This window comes from Manis pentadactyla, chromosome 7, assembly GCF_030020395.1.
Source record: "Manis pentadactyla isolate mManPen7 chromosome 7, mManPen7.hap1, whole genome shotgun sequence".
In the NCBI taxonomy this organism is placed as follows: domain Eukaryota; kingdom Metazoa; phylum Chordata; class Mammalia; order Pholidota; family Manidae; genus Manis; species Manis pentadactyla.
In genome coordinates this window covers 30,183,942-30,202,494 of record NC_080025.1, presented here as the reverse complement: position 1 = coordinate 30,202,494, position 18,553 = coordinate 30,183,942, and the positions used below count along the sequence as shown (strand labels likewise).

At 52.8% G+C, this 18,553-nt stretch overlaps 1 long non-coding RNA gene and 1 pseudogene across 1 annotated transcript; one reads left to right on the top strand and one right to left on the bottom strand.

Moving 5' to 3' along the window:
- Positions 1-289: 289 nt before the first annotated feature.
- LOC130684439 (protein FAM72A-like) lies at positions 290-1,268 on the bottom strand (annotated as a pseudogene).
- A 1,536-nt stretch (positions 1,269-2,804) lies between these two features.
- LOC130684440 (uncharacterized) lies at positions 2,805-17,426 on the top strand. Its single transcript, XR_008998719.1, has 3 exons — positions 2,805-2,916; positions 11,520-11,589; positions 17,025-17,426. It is a non-coding gene; the product is annotated as an uncharacterized LOC130684440 (long non-coding RNA).
- The last annotated feature ends 1,127 nt before the right edge of the window (positions 17,427-18,553 follow it).

Here is an 18,553-nt window from a genome sequence, read left to right as displayed (position 1 = left end):
ATTCACAAGGTCTTGCTCCATATTCAAGTAGTTTTCACCAATATAACATTGGATAACCAGTACCCATGGAAACCGAACAGCCTGTTTTTAAAAATTCCTGGTCAAGCTCTAATTCCCTGTTGAATTTGTCATGTATGCATGGTTATATGTATGGTTGATGTGTGTGTGTAGGTACTAATGCCCTTTATTCAGGAATGTAAAAATAATGGTATTTGGCTTCTAGTTATAAGAAAAGCTCTCCCTGGTTGGAAGCTGAGTTACACATGAAAGAATCTTCCATCTGAATTTAAGAATACACCTATATTGGGTAGAGGGGTGGAGAGAGGAGGAGAAGTAGAAGCGAAAAAGAAAAGAATCACATTGGCTCAAATTAAACTCAGGTGATTAATATGAGATGGCAAATAAATAAATCAACAAATGTCTCATTTTTTTTCAAAAACAGAAATCACTGGCAAGTCCTCATTAATAATTTTAAAGTTGATCCATTAGTATATATTTTACATAGGAAAAAGTCTGAATATGATATGTGTTGTAATTCCACTCATCTAATGCACTCCTCCATTGGGATGACTGACAAGTCTTCATCTGATTCTCTTCTATCTCTGGCAAATTGCCCCAGAGTAGGAAGTTTACACCTGTAGAATCTAGTCTGTTAATACCAAAAACTGACTGGCTGTGAAACATCCAGAAATGTCCATTGTTGCAGGAAAGAAGGCAGGAACAACATGGGACAATGACATGATAACCTACAGTGTTCCCACATTTCAAACATGCAATGTCCTTCAGTTTGCATTTGCAGATTTCAGTGAAATAGCTTCTTCCAATGAAGTCCACTGCATTGGTAGGAGGGATGTCTGTAGAGAAAAGGTCTATTTCAGTATCAGCCAGCAAAACAGCCTTCATTCCCCTTGAGCTGAGCACTTGTTTACAGAATTTGCAACACAGGACGGACACGCACCGGTCCTTGAAACTACAGTTGCTGGTAGACATGGCGTCCCAGGAAGGTTGCAGTGTGGGACTTTGAAAAGACAACTAGAGCAATAGCTTCCCTAGTTTGATGCCCCCAGTCTAATCAAATTGCGAGGCCTCGAGCTTTTCTCAGCCTTAAGACTGGGAAGAAATTAATTTTTTCTATTTTCCCGCAGGAAGCTGAAAGTCGTATGTATTGAGTAGGAACAGGGGAGAAGCAGCAAATTCGGCTTTCTTTCTAACTTTCGGGGAAGGGAGTGGAGTATGAAGTGGGGAGGAAGGCTGCAAGGGGCCTCGGGACCTTCGCGGGTTTCCTTGTCGCCTTTAAAAGGCTCCTCCGCTCGTTGGCTCCTGCCGCTGTAGCGATTCCCTGAGCTTTCTCCGGTACAGCGCCTTGATCTAAAACTCCCCTCTCCTAAGCCCCTCCCTCGGAGCGCTCCGATTCCTCCCCGGGGATCGCTGGCTCAGCCTCCCTCCCCACGCCTCCTCTTTGGAAATCTTCCTCCTGTCCCCAGGTTTCGGAACTCCCCTCGGCTTTTCCCACCGAGACAAACCCTGGTTCTCCTTAGTCCTCCCGGGACCCTCCTCGGGTCGGCTTGCTCGCGAGTCCCCCGCTTCACTTCTCTCCCGGCAGCCCCCGGCCCTCAGCGCGCTGGCTCTCGCGCCGTTTGCCCCCCGCCGTCCCCTCAGCTGTCTCCTGGAGAGGTTCAGAGCGCTCGGTGGTGGTGGTGGGCGGGGCACAGGTCCCCAGGCTTTAGTTTTAAAGATCTGCCTTAATCACAGCACAGAGCTCATGCATTTCAAATCCTTGCCTGAGGCCCGAGGCCAGCCGTGTCTCCAGCAGAGCCCTCTGGATTACCCCTGATGGTCTCGCAGCCCAGTTACCCTTTCTTTGGTAACCCAGGTTTCTCCCTGGATAGCACCAGGCCCACATTCACAGGCATCTGTGCCTGGATTGATCATTTTGTGCTTTCCCTACACCGTTCAACCCTGGCAGCAAAACCTCCACTGACCCTCTTTTCCATATCATATTTCTGGCTATAAAAACTATAAAGAACTGCCACTCAAAATGTCCTGTTATACCGATAATAGCATACCAATGGGAATGTCATCCTTCATTCAGTCTGAGAACCCACGGAAGGAATGATTATTTCCATCCAGAAACAATGTACTGAGATTTCCATTGCGCACAGGCAGTGCGGGGGTGGTGGTGGTGGTGGTGCAGGCTAAGGAGTGCACAGGCTCTCTTAAGACCCCAGTTTCTGCGTCAGACTCCCTCAGACAGAGGCACCTCCCCCGAGGTGAGCACTTGTCCAGGGCTGGGTCTGGGGCGGCAGGGGAGTGGCGGAGGTGTCCCCGAGCTGGTCCTTGTAGGGGCCACAGAGGCTGCACGCCTTGGAAGAAGCAGTTTCGACGGTGCGCAGGACACAGGAACATACACTTTCCAAGTTCCCCGCTCCGCATGGGGGATCCAGCGAGACAGCGAACGGGGAGTGGGAAGGCGCAGGCGCAGCTGGCGCCTCCCTTCCTGTTACCCTCCGCAGTCCCAGGGTGGGCGCGGCCGGGACGGGGACGGAGGTCCCAGGTGGCACCCCATTCAGTTTTCCCGCTCCGCGGCTGTGCCGCGAGCCGCTTACAGGCCTGTTGCCATGGGAACTCTGACTCCCCTCACCCGCCACGCCGCGCGGGCGCCCACCCAGTGGTCCTTAGGAGCGCGCGCCAGCAATGGCAGCAGCTCTGGTAGGGGCCGCGCCCTCTGCGACCCGCTGCGGAGCCCGTTCGTCGCCGCCGGCCGGGCTCTGAGCGCCCCCAACGGCCCCCAGCGCCCGCCGGGCCGCCGGCCCAAGGAGCGCGGGCCGCAACCTTCAGGGCCGCCTGGGCGGCCGACTCGATAGCTCCTCGTCAGAGGGCGACGCGCGACAAGGCGGTGGGAACCCAACTGTACAGGTGAGGCGAGCTGCTGTACTGATCCAGCGACCCTCTGGTCCCAGCTTGCGTCCCCCGCGGCTTCGCCGGCCCCAGTGCCCAGCCGCCGCCCAGCCGCCCGGCCGCCACCCCCAGTCCCATCCCCAGATCCTCGGGCGGGCGCCCAGACTGGGGTCCTGCTCTCCTCAGGCGCCCTGGGGGCGCGCGTCCGGTTCGGCTCCCCACTCCGCGCTGCGTGGCCTGTGATGGGGGGTCTGAGCCCGATGGTGGTGGGGCCACCGGACGGCGAGCTGCGCGAGTGCGCTGGACAGATGGAGCCATGGCGCGGGCAGGGCACGCCAAGGTTCTTGCACCTGCCCGCGAACTCGGAAAGCAGGAAGGTTTGGGCAGACTGGGGTGGGAATGAATCAGATGGTGGCGGCTGGGTGCCACCTGATGAGAGGGGCGGCCGCCGCTGGGCCTGGACGGTGCCGAGTTGAGTCCAGCTGGCCAGGGCCACTTGTGCAGATGCCGCCGGTGAACAGGCCAAGGTGTGTTTTTGCTTCGAAATGACAGGCCCCTGCCCCTTCTCGCTGGCAGAGTATCTCCTCCACTCGGGAGGTGGGGCCACTGGGAAGGAGCGCCCTTGAGGGCCCACAGCCTCTGGCGCTCACCCAGGCCCTGCAGATGAGCCAGCCCCTTCCCACCTACTCCTGGACAAACCTCACTGAACAAAAGGGTGGGTGTACCTGGCGGGGGTGGGGCCTCGTTGGGGAAATGCGGGGTCCTGGTGGACTCTGAGAGCCCCCCCTGCTCCTGGGATTCCCTTGCGTTGTCGTGAGCAAATGTATCTGACATGGCTAAGGAACATTTTCTACATGTATGGTTCTAAATGCATCCCTGGAGAAACTCACCTTTTACTAGTGTGGTATAATTGGGCTTTAGCAAATGGGTGTCTGTCCTGCTCTCTCTAGAGAGGTCTGTCTACCCACTTAGTCCTTTCCTGTAGGAGGGCACTCTGTCCCTTGTCATTTGTGCCAGAAAGACATGAGGGACGGTGCTTCCGGGCCAGCAGGAGGGAGGGCCCCATGAGCCCCTGCCTGGTAGTGTCCTGGGGAAAACTTGGAGAGAGAGAAGTCTGTGGAAGGGGCTTCTGGAGAGAGCCAGGGGGACTGGGGCACTTCATGAAGAGGAAGTCGTGGCAGATTTTGCCCAGAGAAGGGAAATGGGGAAGTGGAGAGAATGCAGGAGCCCCAGAGGCCCCAGGTTAGGAAAGGAAGACTGGCCTCACCTGCCTTTCCAGGAACATGGCCATGGGTGTGGGACAGAGTCGCGTGGGTCTGTCTCCTGCACCGCAGCAGCTGAGGAGCTGTGAATGAAGAAAGTGTCCCCAAAATTACAGCACTTGAATTTGAAAGTCAAAAATTACCAATGACTTCAAACTAGTTCTCATCTTGGTCGCCAGAGGCAGCAGAGAATGGATTACATGAGTTTGTTATTTGGAAAATGGGAAAGGTTACTTAGAAAATTCTTCTGTTTTCCAATGTTATCAGAGCAGCCGGCAGTCTGCTTGTTAAATTTCAAGATTTGGAAAATTTTCCCCTAAATGCAGAATTATCGTCCTACATCCAAAACAGTAAGACAGACAGGAAGTGAGGTTTCTGGAAGTGGAGCTCCCATTGCCGCAGGAGATGCGCTGGTTGAGAGACTTTTTGGTCCAGCCCCTTCTTCCCTGGCAGGGGTTTTTCGAAACTGAGAGGCGTAGGCTGAGTCCCTTGTGGAGCTGAGGCAGTGGAGATCACACTGCAGCTGTTAAGCTGTGCTGACTCCAGGAATTTGGTTCTCTGTGGGCCCCTGTGTGTCAGACTGGGTGATCATGGTGGTGGCTTTTCCCTTTCTTTGCTGGGGGATGGAGAGGGGCTGATCTGAAAACAGACTCCTGAAACCCCTTTATCCCACCTCTCTGCCACATGTCCCTAGAGAGGAGTACCACCTCTGCCTTGGCATATGCTGGAAGCCTTCAATTCCATCTTCTTGAAAGGGATACTCTGGCTCAGATCAATGTCATGATTAGGAAGCAAATCAGGGTGGGATTGGGGAGCTCCATGCCTCCTCTCAGAGAGAAAGAGGTTCTCATCTATATTATGGGCATGTGGGGACTCCTGTGCTGGAGATGGCCACGCCTGCTGGCCCAGTGACACAAGCTTGAGGCTGGGAGTCTGTGGCCCTGAGCCCTGGTACCTGCTCATCCTGGCCTCAGTTTCCTCACCTGGTAAACAGTAGAGAGCACACTCCATGTCTTCCCTGCCACTGCTCCCTGCCAGAATCTGCTGGTCTAATGGTGAGTGCCTTTTTCTGGCTGCTGGGCTGGATGCATCGGAGGTGCTCAGGGGAAGTGTTGAAAGACAGCACAGAGCTGTCACTACCTTCTCCCATCCTTCAGTATAGACTCAAGGCCTGTGCTCAGCAGATTCCTACAACAGTCCTACCTGCTTTTAGCTCTAGGAAGGAAGTGAATTATTTATCAGGTGTTAGGAAAGGACAGGTTCCTAAAGACACAGTGGAATTGAGTGGAAAGAAGAGTGGTATGAATATGTGGGCATTTTGTAGACTACTGTGTTGAGTTTTGCAGTGGCTCCTGCAGAGGCCAGCACAGAATTAAGGCAGAATTATGATGATAGGGTCTACAGCTGTCATTATAGTTCATAGACCCTGGAGCCCCATGATTTGTTGTGTGTGTGTGTGTGTGTGTGTGTGTGTGTGTGTGTGTGTGTGTGTACACACGCATGCATGCACGTGTGAGCTCTTGAATAAGCAGTTGAAATGATAATTGGAAATATTTACAGTAGTGAACAAAAATTCACAATATTGTGTAAGCTAAATGTTATTTACATCCAAACCATAATTTATTATCTTTAATTTCCCAGCTTTAATGGGAGCAAACCAATCAGTAATAATTTAAAAAATATAATTCTGAACATAGCTGGCTTGCAATGGAAAGTGTTGCCATATTTGACAGTATCTCATGACTCAGTGGCTATCTAAAAATATGTATAATATGTATATTTATAATATAGTCTACTTTATATGAAATTTTACATAATATATATTTTATATAAAAATGTTTTATATATATGTTTAATTCCTAGTACCCCACTATGAGTAGTATTCCTTAGATAAATGTATATTAAGGGGACTTCCAAACTTGGACAACATTTTAGTAAGCAAAATTCATGAATATCTTTTAGAAGATTGAAACACAATAGTAATTCTGAAAATAACTACTATTAGTAGTACATTTTTCTTAACATCACTTAAGATAACATTTCCATAGAATCTGAATCATCCAAATATTCAAGAACCAAATCAGTAGCTGATTTTTTAATATTGCATAAATTATTTAAAATTATTTAAAATTTCTTAGAAATTCAAAATCTCAAATCACTTTGTCTAATTTTGTAAACCTTTCCATTTCAAAGGTGCCATTAGGATATCTACCATGTCCTTATTTTGTTAGAGGCCCATTTCCCCCAAGTCCTTTCATCTGGTGATTCATCGATTTCTCATTTTTTTCCCTTTCTTACTGTTTGTTTTTAAATTCTGAGGGTATATCCACATATTTTGTTAAAGTTTTATATTCATTGAACACACCTGATTTTGTACAATCTGTATCTTTCCCTGCCAGATGTTTACAGAGCAAACCAAGTACACAGTCATGCTAAACAATAATAATATAATAATGTGATCTGTATGGGATGAACCGAGTGTTTGCATCTGTTCTATGTTTGCATCGATTCCACACTCATCTACTTGGTATCTAGTCCTCACAGGGCTTATTAAACTAACTGTATTTTTTTATTTTTGTGTTCTTGATGCTCTGGTATTGGGGACCATAAAGGTATGGGGAGAGATTGCCTGTCCCAGGGCAAGCTAACTCTTAAAAGGTAGTAGCCACTTGCTTAGGAGCTCAGGTTCATGTGCAAACTACAGCTTCAGCCACCTCCTGATCGAACTGTCACACCAAGGCCAGTATTCTCCCTGCCCTAAATCAATCCAGTGGTTGTGAGGAAATAATTAAGATTAAATGAAGTTGTAAAGGTGGGGCCCTGATCCAAAAGATTTGCACCCTTATAAGAGGAGCTTGGTTTCCCTCTGGCTGTGCACAGGCACCAAAGAAAGGCCAGGCCAGGACATCTGGGGAGGGCAGCTGTCTGCAAGCAGGTGGAAAGCTCTCACCAGGTGCCAGACTGGCTGACACTGCTTCAGCCTCCAGAACTGTGAGAAATAAGTCCCTCCACTTTAAGCCACCCAGTCTGTTGTATTTTGTTATAGCCACCCAGGCATATTAAGACATTATCCAAAAATTGTACACATATCTTTGTTACCCTAACATAAAATGTGTGAGCTATGTATTGATATGATAGGACATTGTTTTCTATAATCTATTAACAAAAGTGGTATTGCTATGAATATATTAGAACTAAATTAGTAAGAGGTCTTAGAAAAAATATAGTATTTTAAAGTAAACATTTGTCTTTAAAGCTATTTTACATTTAGAGAAAAACTGTGAAGGTATTGCAGAGATCTGCCTTGTAGCCCATATGGAGGGTCCCTTCTTTCACTATAGGCTTGTATGGTCACAATACTGATACATTTTTATCTAAAGTAGATCCTTCACCCAGATTCCTCAGTTTTACCTTTTCTGTCCCACAGTTTGATCCAGCATATGTTGCATTTCCTTGTCATGTCCATACGCTGCCCTTGACTGATGGTTTCTAAGCTTAACTTTGATTTTATTAACCTTGGAATTTTTGAGGAGTGCTCCATAGATTCTTTGTGGACTGTTTCACCATTTGGGTAGGCGTGGTGGTTTTCTCAGGATGAGACTTGGGCTCTGTGTCTGGGGAGCAGGGCCTTGGGAGAAAAAGTGCCGTTCTTACTACTTCACACCCAGGGCACTGGCTCTGAAGATGCTTAGCATGGTTGGTGCCCTCCTGGGCCTCTGGGCTGTGGGACTGGGTGTCAGTTTCTCCCTGTGAACTCCTCTCTCCCTGTCCTTGCTGTGTTAACCTCTGGAGGAGATCACTCCGGGCCGCACCCCTACCCCTGGCCTCTCCCCCTGTGTATGTCGGGGTGGGGTGGGGAGGGGAGGTGACAGAAGGCAGGAGAGGAGGGGGAACCTTGCTGGTTGACAGCAGATGGTTAGGTGTTGGACACTTGGCAGATAGGTCATGATCAAAATCCCAGTCACAGAAGATAGGATGAGAATGTGAGTGCCAGGGACCAAGTATCTCTGCCCACAGGGTGATCTGCCCTCTTCTCCCTGGCCGGAGGTTTATGCAGATGCCCCTCTGTGCCTGATCTTGGGGGCAGAATTTGGGGTCTGCCCATGGCCAGCTGTGTGTCTTGGATGTCTCCGCATGTCTCTGAGCCTCAGTTTGCTCCTCTGAAAGGGGGTGGCAGATGATCAGCCTCCTAGGGTGCTCATAGGGAAAATGGGATGAGTCATTGGAGGGGTACACCTGGTGCCTGGCTCTGCAGGAAGGGCTGCAGGACATGCTGTGCCTTTCCAGGCTATTAACTTTTTTCTTCTTAAGAAAAGTCATCTGCCTCACCCCTCCCTTGCCTGACGCCTTGCCGAGTTGGGAAGCACACGGAAAGCAGCCTTTTTAAAGGAGGCTTGAGATTCCGTCTGGCTGGTCCTGATCCTTGTCCTCGTTGGGGCCACATTAGGAATCTCTGAGTGTGGCAGAGGGGCTTCCGGAAAGGTTCTGGTAGGACTCCCTTCAGCAACAATACATGCAGGCTCTTTGTGAGACACAGCACCACCGTGAATGAAGCAGACACTACCCCGTGCCTGCGTCCTTGTCGGAGTCAGGCAGTCTCGCCTGGGCACTGTACATCGCATGTGATGCCCTTATGGCCACTTGTGTTACAGGTTACAGGGGACAGGATGAGGTGCCAGAGGAGCAACTGAAAATTGAGTGCCACTGAGTCCCGCAGGAGGGCCATCCATCTGCACAGAAGAGGGTTTGGGTGGGGGAGGGACCAGCAAAACCAGCATCTCATGTATCTTTTAATTTCCATATGTCAGCCGAGGTCTGGGAGCTTCCTATTCAGGAGGACAGGGAAGGATGGGGTCTCAAGACAGACACACATGGGTCAGGAGTGGGGAGGGACTGACCCATGGACAGGCAGGGTCACACAAGGGTGCTGTGGGAGAGCAGCATGGCAGGAAAGGCCAGGCCTCTCACTCTGCTGCCCAACGGCCTCCCCCGTGGCTGTCTCTTCCATCTAGAGCCTCTGGCTGGGACAGGATGTGCACCATTTCTGGGAGCCCCAGCATGTTCCCGGCTTTAAGCTCCAGCTGGCCTTAATGCAGGGCAGCCTTCCTGGGTTAGACCTGGAGGACCAGGTCCGCCTCCTGCAGGTCCAGCTGGAGCAGCAAGGGCCCACTGTGCCAGAACCGGAAGGGTACGGGCTGCAGCCAGGAGACTGTCTGGGGTTCCCCAAAAGGCAGTGAGGTCTCTCCAGTCACTGGGAAGTCATGGGGAATGAGTTACGTGAGTGACCCTTTCTCTGTGTCCTGCTCCAGAACCACATGAGCAGCCCCACCTGGCCCCAGAGACACAGGAAGGGCCGGCTCTTTTGAGCCAGCTCTGGTGCTCCTTGTGCTCCGTGTGCTGAATCTGGGGCCGGTGTCACCTGCGTCAGCCCCTGCAGAGCTGGAGGAAAGCCCAGCGGCAGCCTCAGCCTCACTAATCACGGCAGAGCCAGAGCTGCCCTCAGAGCCCATTAGCCCCTGTGTGTGACCACCCAGGACCTGCCAAGGGAGGAGGAGCCCACCATCCTGGTGTTCCCTCCCCAGCGGGTGGCCAGCCTTCTCGGTGTCATCAGCTGCCCCAGACCTGCCCTTCCCTGATGTGAATTCTTGTGATCTGGGCTCAAGTCCCAGTTTCTCAACTTCCTCACCATGTGACCTAGGAACTTTTAACCCCCAAGCCTTCACTGTCCACACAGGGACAGAAGGGCTGGCATGGGACCTGCTATACAAGTGGCCTTGCAGACCAATAAGGAAGGTCTGAGGACCAGAGGGAAGGCAGGTGGAGACTGGCTAGGGGTGCTGGGAAGGGAGCCAGAGCCTTAGGTCCTTCTTCCGTTTAACCAGGGGGCCTCCATAGTCTTAGCAATTAGGCCTCTGCTTTGTACCTGACTCCACGGGAGACAAGCAGACAAAAGCCCTGGTTGTAGTTCCCTTTGGGTAATCTTCATCTGAATTTAGAGCAGAACCCAAGGGATGGCAGATGGGTGTCAGATGCCCAGGATAGCCAAGGTGAGCCACCTTCTTCTGCAAGAGAAGGTGAGGGTGACTGGGAGCAAATGCCTTGCTCCCTTCACCACCAATACCAGGTCCTGTGCATCCTGTATTGGGTGCCTCAGTGAATGGGTACGAAACCTTTGATTCGCACAAGGCTTAACCACATCCTCAGCTTCCTGAGTTCCAGCTCTAAACAGTGACCCTGCCTGGGACTGTGGGGACCATGGACAGAGCTGGGCTGTGGCAGGGCCAGGTGACACTCCCTGTCCTCCCCAGGAGCTGTTCATGGAAGTGGAGACCTACAGCTGCCTGGCCTCCATCTGGTACCAGCCACATAAGGGGGACAGTGAGCACCTGGCACCTGCCATCTACACCATTGTCACAGACTGACACTGCAGCTAACTGCATCACCAACACTTGCTTTAGAGATACCTAAATAATGACCTAGGACAGGGCCAGGGTAGTGGAGTCTGAATCTGGGTGGCCAAGGTGTCCTGTGGAAGGGCCCACAAGTGCCTCTTGGTGTCTGCCCCTCTCTTTTCCCAGCTCTCAGTACTGATGCCTGGGGTCTGACCATGCACAGTCCCTGGGCCCCTCCTGCCAGGGGCATGCTGACCTGGACCTGCAAGTCCCAGGGGTGGAATGCTCACTACCTGGCTCATTCCTTGGGTTGAGGTACAATCCTCCTCCCAGGAGCACTGTTCACCAGGGCCCAAGTGTGCTGGGCTCCCTGGGTGTCTGTCTCCTTAAGGACAGACATCCATGGAGGAGACAGAAGCAGCAAAGCAGGCCCCACTCTCAGCTCTGCAGAACCCTTCCATCACTCAGCTTAAAAACATCTGGATAGAAGATTCCTGGGGGCTAGGTCTGTCCCCAGCAGGGCACCTGAATGGACCAGGACCCCCACCTCAGAACTGGCAGTGTCCCCACAGTCAGCTGGGACATCCTGGGAGGTGGCGGATGCTGAGGACAGGGAATGACCTGGATGGCAGGCTCTGGGAGCTCCCCTGGGACTGAGACCAGCAGTTCCTCTGCAGGAATCAGTTTCCTTAAATGTCAGGTTTGGGTTGAATCACACTGGAGATAACAGCATTCTGCAGCACTAGGTCTCAGAGGCCAAAGCAGACCTACTTGGGAGAAATGGGAACAGAGGCCCCAGGTGACAACATACAGCCCCCTCCCCAGGCCACGGAGACCCCAGGCCGCAGGGCCCTGGTGGAAAGCCTCTTCCAGGCTGTTGGATCTTCTGGGTTCATAGTAAAAGGGATCTGTCCCCCTGGCCTGCTACCTTATTGCCTCCTTTCTTCCTCCTTTCCCTTCTCCTCAGGAAGGGCTCCAGAAAGTACAAGACTGTAACTGACAAAGACAAGGGGGTGAGCAGGAAGTGGCTTCTCAAGGTAAGTAGAGGCTGGTGGTCTGGAAGGAGGGGGGACGGGTAGGGAGGGCTCTGAGGGGATTCCAGGGGCAAGGCCTTGGCTACAGTCCGGCCTGGCCTGGGGGCAGACTCCTGGGGGGCTCTGGAGGGCAGGGTTGGCTCTAGCAGGCCCATGAGATGTCCTGTTTCTCACCCTCTGCAGCTCCATCTGGCTGGAGACCTGACACCCAGTGAGAATCCAGAGGACAGACCCCTTGTCAGGGCTGGGCTGGTGTGGGGACAGCAGCGGGGATGGGGCCCCTGACTGGGCAGGGCTTGCCTCTCTTCTGGGGTTCCTGAGCCAGCCCCTGCCCCCCTGTGGTCTTGGCTTCTCATCTGGGCACGGGGGTGACCACCCTGCCTCCCAGGGGTTAGAGGATGTGCTGGGGCTTTGTGCCCACTCCGCCTGCATGTGGAGGGCAGCCGTGGTGACAGTCAGGTGACACTGAGCTCCCCAGGGAACCTTGGGAGGCAGAGGGCGCTCCCTTCACACTGCAGATGAGGAAGCGCCTTGGCAGGTCGCGCAGCACAAGGATGCCTCTGAGTATGAGTGTGTGCTGGGGCCGGGGTTGCCCCGGAGCGAGAACCTGCCAGAGGTTGGGGCTGGGGTCGCCCCAGAGCGAGAGCCTGCTGGGGCTGGGGTCATCCGGGAGCGAGAGCCTGCCGGAGGAGGGGCTGGGGTTGCCCTGGAGTGAGAGCCTGCCGGAGGAGGGGGCTGCACGGTACCAGGTTACTCAGGCCAGATGTCCAGGAACCAAGGTCTGGGTTCTTGCAGGGGACGCATGGGAGGAGAATATGACCTCCCTGACCTGTTCTCGACCCTGCAGGATGTGACCTCCATTTTTGCCAAACTGGAAGGGGGCCCGGGGGTCCCAGGTCACTCAGCAGCAGATAAGAAGAGAGGGGCCAGTTTCAGGGGTGTGGGGGTGCCCCCAGCACCTGCTCCTGGTGCCAGAGGCCCTGAACTTCCTGCACTGGAGTGGCCAGGAGGGCTGGAGAAGCTGGGTGCTGGGGAGGGGCAGGGACCTCAGACCCTGGGATTGCTAAAGGCAGCTGTGGGAGGGGCCAGGAAGGGAATGGATGGGAGGGAAGGAGGCAGCTCAGCATGGGCCAGTTCATGTCAGAGCCCTGGACGGCTGGGCGGGGAGGGCTTTAGGGGAGGGTCCATGGGCGCCCCTGGGACAGGTGAGGGCTAATCACCACCCCACCCCAATGGCACAGGACATGGGTCCCTTCCTGAGCTTGTTCCTCTCTCACCTGCTGCTGCTGGGTAACCTGCTGGATGGTTATCTAGAGGTGAGTGAGCTCAGAGGGGCACAGAGGGACCAGGACCCCGAGGCACAGAGGAGAGAGCCCCCACTTAGGCCAGAGGTCTCAGCGCCTGGCCACCTCCCCTCCTGAGAGCCTCCCAGCCACTGCAGGAATTGGTCTTCTTACAGAGGATTGGCCCGGTGGGTCCACCTAAGCCTCAGTTCCAGGTGTCAGGTTCCACTGGCCCCAGGACGGGTGGAGCTCAGGGCTGCAGGAGGCGTATCTGAGCAGGACTGGCCTCTCCCTCAGGCCCTGCCCAGGGGGTGGGATGTTGCCCCTTAATGGCAGGAAGCACTTGAGGGGCAGGTGGTGCCTTCCTGCCTGAGGCCCCAGTCACCCTGTCTGTCCTGAGAGGGTTGGCGTCAGCTCCCCTGTCCATGCTTCTCAGAGCCCAGAGCCTGGCCCAGGTGCTATTTATGGGCAGGCCTGCCCCTTGGTGGGCTCTAGTGGCAGTGCAACTCAAGAAAGGATGGAATGGGGACTTGTTTTGGACTCAGGGTACTGCTTCTGATAGACATTGGCTGTCTGCCTTCCAAGGAGACATGATTAACTTCCAGAAAAAGAGGTAACTGGCTTACCTCTGGGGTGGGCATGGGATGTGGAATCACAGACCCCCTGGGTGGGACCCCCTGTGGCCCATCCATGAGTCTAACATGTCTTGGGAGGGTTAGACACCCAGAGCTGGGGACACTCAAGGCTTTGGTAGGTGGGGGACGGGTGTGGCATCAAGGCCACCTTCCTGAAGGAGGAGCTAGAAACTCAGTTGTGAGAACAGGCAGGGCTGGATGGCATTGGATGGAAGGAGGGTTCCCTCATGAGGGACACCTCTTCCCTGCTTCTCACCTCCACAAGGCCTCTCTACAGGGTTCCTGGCCAGGCCCTGTATGCATCCTAGCCTTCCACTGCCCCAGGAATTCAGAACAGTGGGTGAGATCCTGCTGCTTCAGGAGGTTGCCAGTCTGGGTAACCTGGAGCCCAAGAAGCAGTTTGTGTCCTAGTGTTCCAAACCACTGAGTCCCTTGATGATGAGAAGAGGTGGAGCCAGGCAGGAGTCTGGTGTGGGCTACAGCTGCCGGCAGGAGTTGAGAGGGCCCTCTGAGCTGCAGCTCCTGGAGCTCAGGGGTGCCCCTCTGTCCTGAAGCTACATCCTGTCCTGCCAGCTGGAGCCCCCAGGCCAGAGGGCTGGCAGAAAGACACTGTTCTTCAGGACCCAGAAAAACTGGCTATCATTCTGCTCAGGGCTAATGAGTTTCTGGCCATGGGTGTGGGGGTCAGGGGCTGCTCCCTGGGTGCAGGGAGTCCCTAAAGGCAGGGCTTGGATCCCAGCTTCAGTGCTAACTAGTCCGCTCAGTACTGTGATTCCCCTCCCTCTCTGGGACTCAGTTTCCTCCTCTGTGAGTGGGTGGTGCTCATGACCCCTCCCGTGGCAGGGAGCTGTGGGTGCTGCTGATTGGCAGAGTGCTCAGCACAGGGCCAGGGCACAGAGGGCAGTGGGGACAGGTGGAGCGGCAGGATACTGGGGGGTAGCTCCCCAAGCTAAGCTGACTCTTTTGTTCAGCATCCTGGACCCCAACTTGGAGCCCCACTTCACTGGAGGATGAAACTCTGAAAGCGGCTTATGTGAGGCCTCTCCTCAGTTGGGGGGCACAAAGGTGACACTGGGGGTGCATTAGGCTAGCTCTACCCCATCTAATGGGCTTCAGAGGACCCAGAAAATGCTGGAAGTAAACTTCCTGAGAGGGGATGCCCCTCCCCAACCCCCTGACCTCTCTACCCTACCCCGATTTGCCCCCGCCGATGGTGATATATATGTGATAATAATGTTGGAATCATAGCACATTAAAGTCATGTTTCTTCACAGCCTGGAGCTGTGGCATGGGGCTCTTTTTGGTCCTGGACTCATTTTAAAAACATACTGAATGTCATGTTCCTCCTTGAAGAAATGCCCTGGGCAGTCAACTCAGTACACATTTGAGAAGGGAGAAGGGCCAGTCCCCTCCCTGGCTCCTGAAGGACCCCCTCTGGTACCCCTTCCTCAGGGAACAGGTCCATTCCAGCGTTCGCCTGGGTCAGTGGCAGAGCAGCCCCTCAGTGCTCCTGGTGGGTTGGCGCGGGTTCTTTTCTGCGGGACCTGCCGGGGCCATGTCCTGACCCAGAGTAGTGCTGCCTGTCTGCACTTTGGAGACTGCAAGAACATTTCCTGCTTTTCTCACTGAGGTTCCTTTGGAGCAAATGTTAGAAACTTGTAGTTTTCTAGCTCAGTACTTGAAACTGCATCAGCACTAAAAGGGGAAAATAATGTACAAAGACCCAAACGTGCCTGTGGAAAGCACAAGGCCAGAGGAAGAGCATTTGTAGAGAAGGGCTCGAGGCAGCAGCAGTTTACATCCTCAGGTCCCCTTAGGGGCCCCATGATCACCCTTCTCCCAGATCCGAATCTTCCTGGAATCCTGTCCTTGACCTCCAAGTTCCCTTTCCTGTGTGTTTCCTACCAGGGAAAGATGTGTGAGGTGGTCTTTAGGGCTACGAGGAGGCCTCAGTCCTTCAACCCCACTGCTCCCGGTGACCTAGGGCTTCTGGTCTCCCTGCATACCTAATTGGTCTTAGGGCAGAAATTCCACAGAAGGCCCCTGACTTTGTTGGGGGGGTGGGGTTCATTTCCCTTGGTCCTTGACCCAGCTGCAATAAAGAAGGGCAGAGACAGCAGTGAAGCAGAGTAAAAGTTCAAAGTTACGTACTTAGAAAGTGAGCCCCGCACCCTTAGAAACAGTAAAGTACAGAAAGGCATCCTCAGAGAGGAGGGGCGCCCTGAAAGGCTGAGAAAAAGAGCAGGTGACCAGGTGACCTCAGAGAGGAGGCAGGCCTTGAAAGATTGGGGGTTCCCCCTTTAAAGGATTTTTTTTAGGAATGTGACAAAGGGCTAGGAGATGTTGACGTAAGTGGTCTCAAAGTGTTTATCTTTGATGAAAGACATTATTCTCTTCTCTTCTATTATCAGTCTTCCGGGTCATTTTGCAAAATTAACTTAACACAAGAAATTTACTGATCCAGTTCCTCCCCAGGATAGCACCTTCCCTCTGGCGACTTATCACCTGCCCTACCCCAGAGGTGGACCAAGTTATTGTTTATTTGCCTATGTGAAGAATCTTACTTCTTAACTACCTGGGTTTTTAAATGCAATCTTAGCTTTAAGATGGAATCTTTCCTGTTTTTGCTATGCTGTTTATATCTGGGCTTGTTTGCTAAATTAATCATGATGCTTGCCTCCTGCCCAGCTTGCAAATTACTTGATTAGGGGCTGGAGGAGGAAAAACAACATATAGATTAAGTTAAAGAATAAGCTGGGCCTTCTAGCAGGATAAAGTAAATCTTACAATGGCATAATATAATTGACACAGTGAAGACATGGGCTATGCTGGGATACTTTTCTTGATCTGGGGAATATTTGGACATTCCAAGTTATTCCTGGCCTTTGGAGCTTTAACTGATTAACTCATTAACTGAGTCTTTTCTGGCTCTCTATTTTTAACTGGTTAACTCTTTGTGTCCCTTCTAGTGGGATTTACTGGCCTTATTCTCTCTCCACCCCACTTGTATCTGTTTTTCTGCCTCACAGCTTCTCCATCAGGCGTGTTGTGGCCCCTCCTCCATGGCTGAGGCCTGACAGACCATGGAGTGAGCGCCGGTGCCAGGTTAAGGACCATCGTCCTCATCAGCGAATGTTGCCCAGGGTGACCTCAGGCCCATGTGGTTCTGGGGTCCATGGTCTCAACGATCACCAGTTTCAGTGCTCAGTTGTACACCATGTCCTAAAGGAGCAGTTGGGTGTGAGCCTGTACACTGTGCAGCCCAGGGATGGCTGTGTTCTCTTCCATGGTCTTGGGCTGTGGTCATATCTTCGGAGTGTGAAGCTTTCCTGTTGGGAGGTTTGAAAGATGTGGAATGAGGGGGTCATAGGCAGGGGTTCCAACAGGGCAAGGCCACCAAACTGATGCTCTGTGGACATGCATGGACATAGCCTTTCCAGTAAAATACAGAAACGCTTCAATCTGGGTGGTAAACACGATGCTCTGAGCTCACTCCAAGTGCCCACCTTGTGATCCGTAGGTAATGGCTCACCTGGTATTGTGAACATCGTCCCCTGGAAAAAGTGGCTAAGAGCGAGGGCCTTCTGATGAACTGGTGGTGCTTCTGAGGTAACTGCATCTTGTGATGACTGAAAGGGACACACTGCAGGCTGGCCTCTGCTGGGAGTGCTTTTAAGGACAGTCAGCACTCAGGATAAATCCTGGTTCCAGCAGCTCAGGCCCTTCCTGGTGGCCCAGCATCCAGGAGAGTGATTTTTCCAGGAAAGAAAAGTCTGGTGGGTATCTGCTTTCCCTGCAGTGAGAAAGAAAAGTGCCAGGGCCCAGCATTAATCCAGGGCCGGGAGGAGGGCACCCAGGGCAGAGGGGTGTCGCCTGCTGGGCTGCGGCTCCTGACAGCAGACCCAACCTCTGGGAATAGTAAGTCTTGTGCCCACCCAATGTCAGGAAGTGACAGTTAGTTGCATCTTTGGGTGTTCATTGACTGAACAAGTTTCACCATAATGAGTCACTCCAAAGAGACCCATGCTTGCAGGAAGGGTCCCATGTGGTGGGGAAAATGGAACTTTATGAGCAGGATTCCTGCCTTGCTGAATAGATATCCTATTTGCACATCTATGGGGTGTTTTTTACTGGGTGCAAAGTGGCCAGTCAGTCATGGGATTGCCTGTGCAGGGTAGGGGAGAGGCAACACCTATTCTCCTCTCCTTGACTTGGTATGTAATTGGTCAGGCTCCTGCTAGTCACCAGGGACCACCTACAGAGTGCCTCCCGGCTGTCGGGTGGGGACTGAGCAGCGCCCTGGACCTGGAGGGAGAACTCCGGCGCCACCAGAGGAGCCTCTGAGCAGCGGCTGGGGAGAGGGCGGGATGGCTGGGGTTCGGAGCTGTGAGGATGGGGAGGGGTCTCGGAGAGCCGCTGCTGTGATCTGGGAAAGGCTGAGCTGTGAGAATAAACTTTTCAGTTCCCAACTTTTTGCCCTTGCCTTCCTTTGCTCTCGCGGAATTCGTAGGAAACTTTGTCCCGGGTGGGGAACCCCTCCTCCTGGAACTATACCTCATGGGAGATTTTGTTTTAGAGTCATGTAAATTTAACTACTAAATCCTCACATGGTGAAAATTATTCGTAACAAAAAGAAATCAGTCAAGCACCTGTGTTTGCAGGGTCCCCTTCCCATGGCTGAGGTGCTGATCACCGGCCCCCTTTGTCCATTTCCTGCGCCCTTTGCTCTCAGCAGGCACCTTAGCTGGTCATGGTCCTCCGCCTGGTTGGGCACCCTGACCCTGCATTCCTGAAGGGTCTGACTCTCTGTCAGCCTGCCTGGATGGTTTTCTTGGACTTTTCCATTGACTTCCATTGCAGGCATGGTGACCCTAAGAAAGCCCCAAGACCTCTGAATTCCAGACACAGGCTTCCAAGTAGGGAAATGGTTTTTCTCTTCTTCAGATTCTTGATAAATTTCTGAACAAGATTCCATAGGATACTCAGTTCACTGTTCTCATGTTAATGCTTAAACAAATTAAAAACATGACAGAAATGAGTCCCCATGAG